We start from the raw sequence: 8,535 nt of genomic DNA, 5'->3' as shown, positions 1-8,535 counted from the left end.
GGATGACATTGTCTTCAGGGCAACGAGTCAATCGTTAGCTAAAGAGTTTGCTGATCTCATGCATAGTCATTTTGAGATGAGCATGATGGGTGAGTTGAAGTTCTTTTTGGGACTTCAAATTACTCAATTGGAAAGAGGGATATTTATCGCTCAAACCAAGTATGCTAAGGATCTAGTGACTAAATTTTGTTTAGAAAATGCAAAACATGCTAGAACTCCTATGAGTACAACTACCAAACTAGGTAAGGATATTTCATGACAAAGTGTTGATCAGACACTGTATAGGAGCATGATTGGTAGTCTTTTGTACTTAACTGCTAGTAGACCTGACATTGCATTTAACGTCGGTGTGTGTGCTAGGTTTCAATCTGAACCTAAGGAGACACATTTGTATGCTGTGAAACGTATCATAAAATATGTCGGTGGCACAGTTGACTTAGGTATCTGGTTTACTTATGACTCGGGAGCTATCATATCTGGATACACAGATTCTGATTGGGCAGGTTCATGTGATGATAGAAAGAGTACCTCTGGTGGATGTTTTTATATTGGAAACAATTTGGTTGCTTGGCACAATAAGAAACAAAACTCGATATCTTTATCTACTACGGAGGCCGAGTACATTGCAGCGGGTAGTTGTTGTTCTCAGTTACTATGGATGAAACAGATGGTCAAAGATTACGGCATTGAACAAGATACTATGGTGCTTTATTGTGACAACATGAGTGCTATTAATATATCGAAGAATCCTATTCAACACTCGCGTACTAAACATATTGATATCCGATATACGCGAGTTAGTTAAAGACAAAATAATAGCACTAGAACATGTTGAGACAGAAAATAGTTGGGTGATCTATTTACAAAACCTTTGGATTTATAGAGATTTGAGTATCTTCGTACTTCTTTAGGCATTTGTGCTTTGGATTGATTTTCTTTTTGTTTTGGTTTGCGTGTTTTGGTTTGCATGTTTCATTTTTTACTATTTTCTTTTCGTTTTGTTTTAGGTTTTCTTTACTCTGAAATTTTCTTTTGTTTTTAGTTTCAGATTTGTCGAGAGTGTTTGTCATAAAAAATTTTTTTTTTTGATGCACTCCTAGATTCAATAATATACTCTTGACATATAAATATGATTTTTCTCTTGATTATGAGTTATTATAGTCAATTTTGTCATCTTGTATTATATTGTATCATTTCTGAGTTATTCACTCTCTCGACTTCTATGATAATTATACTGAAATTAATGCACTCATAACGTGTGTATATTCTTGAGTGAGCATGACATCATGAAATTCTTTTTAAATAGCTCACTATTGACCTTGATTTGCACAGTTTGACCTCATGCTTAGTCATCACAAATGTGTTCATTAAAGATCAATGAAAAGGGCTACAATGAGTTAGTGTGAAAGCCATCTTGTTTAGAGTCCAGTTTGACTCAGTACATTACTTGCAAATTAAATAAAATTTTTGCTATTTGTGTATATATTCTAGCACATTGTTTGATTTGTACTACAAGAAAAGGGCTACCTACTCATGTGTGAAAGTCATCATTGCACCTATATGGTTTATTTATAAAAAAAATATAAAGGAAAAATTCCTATTCGGTTATGGAGAATAAGTCGAAGAGTGCAAATTTCAATACTAAGTCGGTTTGACTACTGTGTAGTATCATTGTTTACATAGGAAAATTTATTTAAGAAGAATGTTTCATGTTATCTATAGTCACCTTGCATATGTATATTGTTATGATCAATCAAGATTAATTTAATTTTGAGTGATACATTAGGATTGATTATAATATGCTTTTGATGATTTGGTTGATCTGTGTATGACTTATTTGATTCGATTGTCATATTCTATGTCTTGAATCTATTTTGAATTTCTAGAAGTGCATCTCCAAAAAGATTTTTAATTTTTTTTAGACTTTTTACTTAAAAAAAAAAGGGCGTTCGAACGCAGATTTTTGAGTTCGAACGCGGTGACTGGCGCGTTCGAACGCGCAGACTGGGGCATTCGAACGCACTCGAGGATTTTTTAAATATTGCATCCGAACCCAAGGGTTTTCATCTTCCATCTTCCAAACCCTAGAAACCCATCATTTCCTCCCTCTCAAATCTTCAAGATCTTGGTATTTTTCATCAAATTTCTCACTACAAACCCTTTTAAAGGGTAGTTCTCCTCTGGATCTTTGCATCTTTCGACCGAATTTCTGAGTTTTTCTTCACTTTTGCGAGAATGCCTAGGAAAGCTGCTGATACGATTACGCCTCTGGCTATGGAGCTCTAATACCAGCTTGATACGATCACGCTTTTTTGGTGAAGGGTCGATCTCTTCTAATTCTTGATCTGGACTAGATCTGGCATGGAACTTTAAAATAAGATCCCGAAATATTCCGCCGTCGAATCGACGTGAAATTTTGATATATTGTATCATTTCTGAGTTATTCACTCTCTCGACTTATATGATAATTATACTGAAATTAATGCACTCATAACGTGTGTATATTCTTGAGTGAGCATGACATCGTGAAATTCTTTTTAAATAGCTCATTATTGACCTTGATTTGCACAGTTTGACCTCATGCTTAGTCATCACAAATGTGTTCATGAAAGATCAATGAAAAGGGCTACAATGAGTTAGTGTGAAAGCCATCTTGTTTAGAGTCCAGTTTGACTCAGTACATTACTTACTAATTAAATAAAATTTTTGCTATTTGTGTATATATTCTGTCACATTGTTTGATTTGTACTAAACGAAAAGGGCTACCTACTCATGTGTGAAAGTCATCATTGCACCTATATGGTTTATTTATAAAAAAAATATAAAGGAAAAATTCCTGTTCGGTTATGGAGAATAAGTCGAAAAGTGCAAATTTCAATACTAAGTCGGTTTGACTACTGTGTAGTATCATTGTTTAAATAGGAAAGTTTATTTAAGAAGAATGTTTCATGTTATCTATAGTCACCTTGCATATGCATATTGTTATGATCAATCAAGATTAATTTAATTTTGAGTGATGCATTAGAATTGATTATAATATGCTTTTGATGATTTGGTTGATCTATGTATGACTTATTTCACTCGATTGTCATATTCTATGTCTTGAATCTATTTTGAATTTCTAGAAGTGCATCTCTAAAAAGATTTTTTGATTTTTTTTAGACTTTTTACTTAAAAATAAATAAAAAAAAGGGTGTTCGAACGCAGATTTTTGAGTTCGAACGCGGTGACTAGCGCATTCGAACGCGCAGACTGGTGCGTTCGAACGCACTCGAGGATTCTTTAAATATTGCGTCCGAACCCAAGGGTTTTCATCTTCCATCTTCCAAACCCCAGAAACCCATCATTTCCTCCCTCTCAAATCTTCAAGATCTTGGTATTTTTCAACAAATTTCTCACTACAAACCCTTTTAGAGGGTAGTTCCCCTCTGGATCTTGCATCTTTCGGCCGAATTTCTGAATTTTTCTTCACTTTTGCGAGAATGCCTAGGAAAGCTGTTGATACGATCACGCCTCTAGCTATGGAGCTCTGATACCAGCTTGATACGATCACGCCTTTTTGGTGAAGGGTCGATCTCTTCCAATTCTTGATTTGGACTAGATCTGGCACGGAACTTTAAAATAAGATCCCGAAATATTCCGCCGTCGGATCGACGTGAAATTTTGATATATTGTAGGCTCAGAAAAGAGCTTTTCAAAAAATCTAGTTTCAGGCGAATCGGATTGGGGATCTTGAGATATCGTTCGTTTAGTGGACGAATGTCAGGATGCTCTCTTTTGGATCCGTGGATGGAGGCACGAGATCCTAGGTAATGGTGGATGGTGGAGGACCGGCGTTAATGGGGTGGAACCGGTGAAAAAGTGGTGGTGGAAGGGTTATGGTTGATGGAAGAGTTAGGGCAAGTGTTGGATAGATTGGACGAAGGCGGAGAAGAGGGCCACCCCTAAGGGACTAGGGTGATTAGCCGGACGAGGGAGGTTAGAAGCGGCGTCGCCGGGGATTGAAAGAACGGGAGCGAAAAAAACGAAGGAGGCAAGGCAAAACTCAATCTCAATAATCAATAATAATTTTGGTTGCCATACACATCCTTTTATAGGCTAACCAACAACTCAAATTAACCCTAAAATACAATTTTCGCCGACCGCGTTCGAACTCGCTCGACCGCGTTCGAACGCACCGAATTAGCTCTTCTGGATTTGCGAACGCGATGCAGGCGTTCGAACACGGGAGCAAACGCGCCTGTCGGTATTTGCGAACGCAATGCAGGCGTTCGAACACTATCTTCACCCACATTCACAACCTTGTTCACAAACCGCGTTCGAACTCACTCCACCCGTGTTCGAACGCGACTTATAGAAAACTTATTTTAATAGAAATTAAACACTAAAACATGAAACAAAAACACTCCTAAAGTGAATCCATGCTCGAGACGACGTCGGTGAAGTCTAAATCGTATCAATCCACCACGCTTCTGCAACCTTGTCCTCAAGGTTTGAAATTTGGAAAGCGATCCATGATATCTGACTCTAGCTCCCAGGTAGACTCGTCAGTAGATTTGCCCAGCCACTCAATTAGCACTTCAGTCTCTAATCTAGTCCCATGGCGTCTTCTCCTGCGGCCTAATACTCGGACCGGTTCAATGGGGCCATCCTCCTCCATTAGTTCGGGTAAGGCCGAACCCACCACCTAGTTCTTTTAGGTAGGTCCAACCGGTAAGCTACTGGACCAATTCGTTGTAGCACTCGGTACGGACCGTAGTACTTGTAACCCAACTTTTGGTTCAAAATTGGTCTTAATGTGGATTGCCGATATGGTTGAGCTCGAATGAACACCAATTGATGCACCTCAAATTCTTGCTCACGTCGGCCCTTTGTCATGAGTTTGCTTCATGCGGTTTTGGGCTGTGGCTAGTTGAGTCTTGAGCAGTCTCAATGTTTCATCTCGATCAGCAAGCTCCAAGTCAAGCTCGGTCCTATCTGCCGCCGCGAGTCTATCATAGGCACGCAAGACAGGTGGAGTGCGCCCATAAACCGCCTCAAAGGGGGTCATGCCGATGCTATAGTGATGAGCAGTATTGTATGACCACTCAGCCCATGGAAGGAATTTGACCCGATCCTTTGGTCGTTCCGCCACAAAGCATCGCAAGTATTGCTCCAGTCCGCGATTCACCACCTCGGTTTGGCCATCCGTCTCAGGGTGATAAGCTGAACTCAAGTTGATTTGAGTCCCTTGCAATCTGAAGAACTCGAACCAAAACTCACTGATGAAGATGCGATCCCGGTCTGACACGATCGTCCTAGGCATCCCATGCAAGCGTGCCACTTCCCGAACAAAAATTTCAGCAACCTTTTTTGCTGAAAATGGGTGAGACAATGTTATGAAATGAGCATATTTGCTCAGTCTATCCACCACAACAAACACCACCGATTGTCCCCGAACCTCCGGCAGCCCCTCGATGAAGTCCATGGAGATATCCTCCCAAATACGCTCTGGAATAGGTAGTGGTTGTAGCAGCCCGCTAGGCTCGAGTGCCTCCGATTTGACTCGTTGGCAGATTTGACATTCACGCACATACTTCTTCACGTCCGTCTTCATCGCTGTCCATGTACAGTTTTGGGCCAGCCGCTTGTAGGTATGTAATACCCCTTTATGCCCTACTATAGGAGTATCATGGAAGTGTGCCATCAATAGTCTCCGTAGCTCTTCGTTCTGGGGTACCTTGATCGCGCTCCTCGTGCTCGGGGTGGCTTGAGGGGTTCTCTCTCAACTCCTCCATGAGTTGGACCAGCTCACTATCCTCTGCACTAGCTCTCCGCAGAGAAAGAAGCGAGCTCCCTTGCGACCCCTTCATTTGGAAGTTCAAGCAGCGGTTGGCTTCCATCTAGCAGCACTCTCTTGTCATTTCTCCAAACCGTCAATGTGAGGCTTATAAAATCAAATGTCACGGGCCCCAAGCTTCGAAGCCATTGAGTCCCCAAAACAATATCGGCACCTTGCAAGGCCAACGGATAAAGGTCCAATGTGAAAGTTTGGCCTTGCACCTTCAATTCCACACCTCCACAAAAAAAAATCTGCTCGCAATGTGGTGCCATCTCTGATCGTCACATCGAACCCTTCCGTGGGTTCCGACTCGAGCCCAATCTTCCTAAGGAGCCTCTTGTCAATGAAGTTGTGGGTGGACCCGGTGTCAATCAAGATTCTCATTGTGGTTTTCTTGACTACCCCGTTCACCCGCAAGGTCTTTGGCGCAGCTGTCCCCGAATAGGCGTGGAGGGAGATTTCGGCTATCATGTCCTCCACGGGTTGCTCCTCAACTTCTTCTCCTTGATGTCTAGCCACATCTGCACCTTCAGCTGCAAACTCATCCTCCGCTTCCTCCAATCCATCGATTAGCATCATCGATCCCATCGGTTTAGCGCAGCAATGCCCGGGTACAAACTTCTCATCACAACGGAAGCATAGGCCCTTGGCTCTTCTTTCTTCTACTTGGGCTGGTGTGAGTGCTCGTCCCGGACCTCTAGGTGCATACTTCACATCTTGGGATGGCTTCAAGGGTGCTCGAGGAGGTACCACTGTAGCAGCAACCCTTGGTACTCCGATAGTATTTCCCGCCGCTATGTTTGGTTGAGTTTGATTGCGGCTTCCTTGGCTCATCCAACTCTGTTTCAAGTGTATCTTTATGGCCCTATGTTTGTCTTCCATAAGCACCACATCTTCGAAGGCCTCCTTTAAGGTTCTAGGCCTTAAAGCCCTCACATCGGCTTGTATGTCACCCCGCAGCCCGGAGATGAAGGTGCTGCGAAGTTGCTAATCCGTCCATGGTGGATGACATCGACTACTAATCCTCTCAAATTCTTCTTGGTATGACCCAACCATGGTCTTCTGTACCGTCTTTGAGAGGAGAGCATCAAAGTCTTCATAGCCCGATGCTCCAAATCGCCGTGTGATATCGGCGCAAAATTCAGCACAAGTTTCGATAGCCTCAGTGGCATTGGCTGCTCGAAACCAATGAAACGCCGCATCCTCAAGGTGGAAGCTTGCAAGCGTCACCTTGTACTCTTCCGCCGTTCCTTGGTATGCAAAGAATTGCTCCGCCCTATACAACCAATCAATCGGGTCGCCACCTTTGAACTTGGGAAATTCGAGACGCACGACTTGTCCACGGATGCCATTGTCTCGTTCCGGATCATGTCCTTGTCTAACCGAGGGAGGATGCACCATGAAGGGTTGATGATCCCTCCTTCGGTTTTGATTAACTTGCCGTGGTTCCGGATCGTATTGACCCGCCCACGGATCTTGATCTCCAAGGCGGTCTCCATAGTGGTTCACCCGTCGGATGGGTTCACCTACAACTGGACCTGGTGTAACCATCCTTGCTTGCCTCTGCCCATAGGGTGGTGGTAGCAGCGGCTCTTGTGGTTGCAAAGACTGAACCGATGGCGGTAGGTTCAAGGGGGTGGACTCGCGTCGTGGGGTCGATGGTGCTTTCCCGTTCTTCATTGCTTCCCTTGTCGCCCGTAGTTCCCGCATCATCTCCATCATCATCTGGTTGTTGATGGCCATTTGCTCTGAAAGAGACCCCAACATAGCTTGAACGCTAGGTTCTTCCGTATTCTGATTAGATCGGGCGGTTCCACGGGTGGAAGTCCCTGCAATCGTTTCTCCCTCCTCTATTGGGAGAATCTCTTCTTCATCATCTCGCCGTGCAGCCATGGATCTAGTTGTCGTCATTGGAAGCGCTTGTCCGAGGAACGGTGGCTCTGATACCAGCTTGATACGATCACGCCTCTGGCTATGGAGCTCTAATACCAGCTTGATATGATCACGCCTTTTTGGTGAAGGGTCGATCTCTTCCAATTCTTGATCTGTACTAGATCAGGTACGGAACTTTGAAATAAGATCCCAAAATATTCCGCCGTCGGATCGACGTGATATATTGTAGGCCTAGAAAAGAGCTTTCCAACAAATCTAGTTTCAGACGAATCGGAGTTGGGGATCTCGAGATATCGTTCATTTAGTGGACGAACATCAGGATGCTCTATTTTGGATCCGTGGATGGAGGTGCGAGATCCTAGGTAACGGTGGATGGTGGAGGACCGGCGTTAATGGGGTGGCACCGGTGAAAAAGTGGTGGTGGAAGGGTTATGGTTGATGGAAGAGTTATGGCAAGTGTTGGATAGATTGGATGAAGGGGGAGAAGAGGGCCACCCCTAAGGGACTAGGGTGATTAGCCGGACGAGGGAGGTTAGAAGCGGCGTCGCCGGGGATTGAAAGAACGGGAGGGAAGAAGACGAAGGAGGCAAGGCAAAACTCAATCTCAATAATCAATAATAATTTTGGTTGCCATACACACCCTTTTATAGGCTAACCAACAACTCAAATTAACCCTAAAACACAATTTTTGCCGACCGCGTTCGAACTCGCCCGACCGCGTTCGAACGCACCGAATTAGCTCTTCTAGATTTGCGAACGCGATGCAGGGAACGTTGGAAGGAAAACATGATGCCGCATGCGAAACTGACACCAGTGGCTCG

The sequence above is a fragment of the Typha latifolia genome, chromosome 14 (genome assembly GCF_019914945.1).
Source record: "Typha latifolia isolate L0001 chromosome 14, TyphaL0001v2, whole genome shotgun sequence".
NCBI classification, from domain to species: domain Eukaryota; kingdom Viridiplantae; phylum Streptophyta; class Magnoliopsida; order Poales; family Typhaceae; genus Typha; species Typha latifolia.
The sequence above is the reverse complement of the archived record's forward strand: the minus strand, read 5'-3'. Positions refer to the sequence as shown.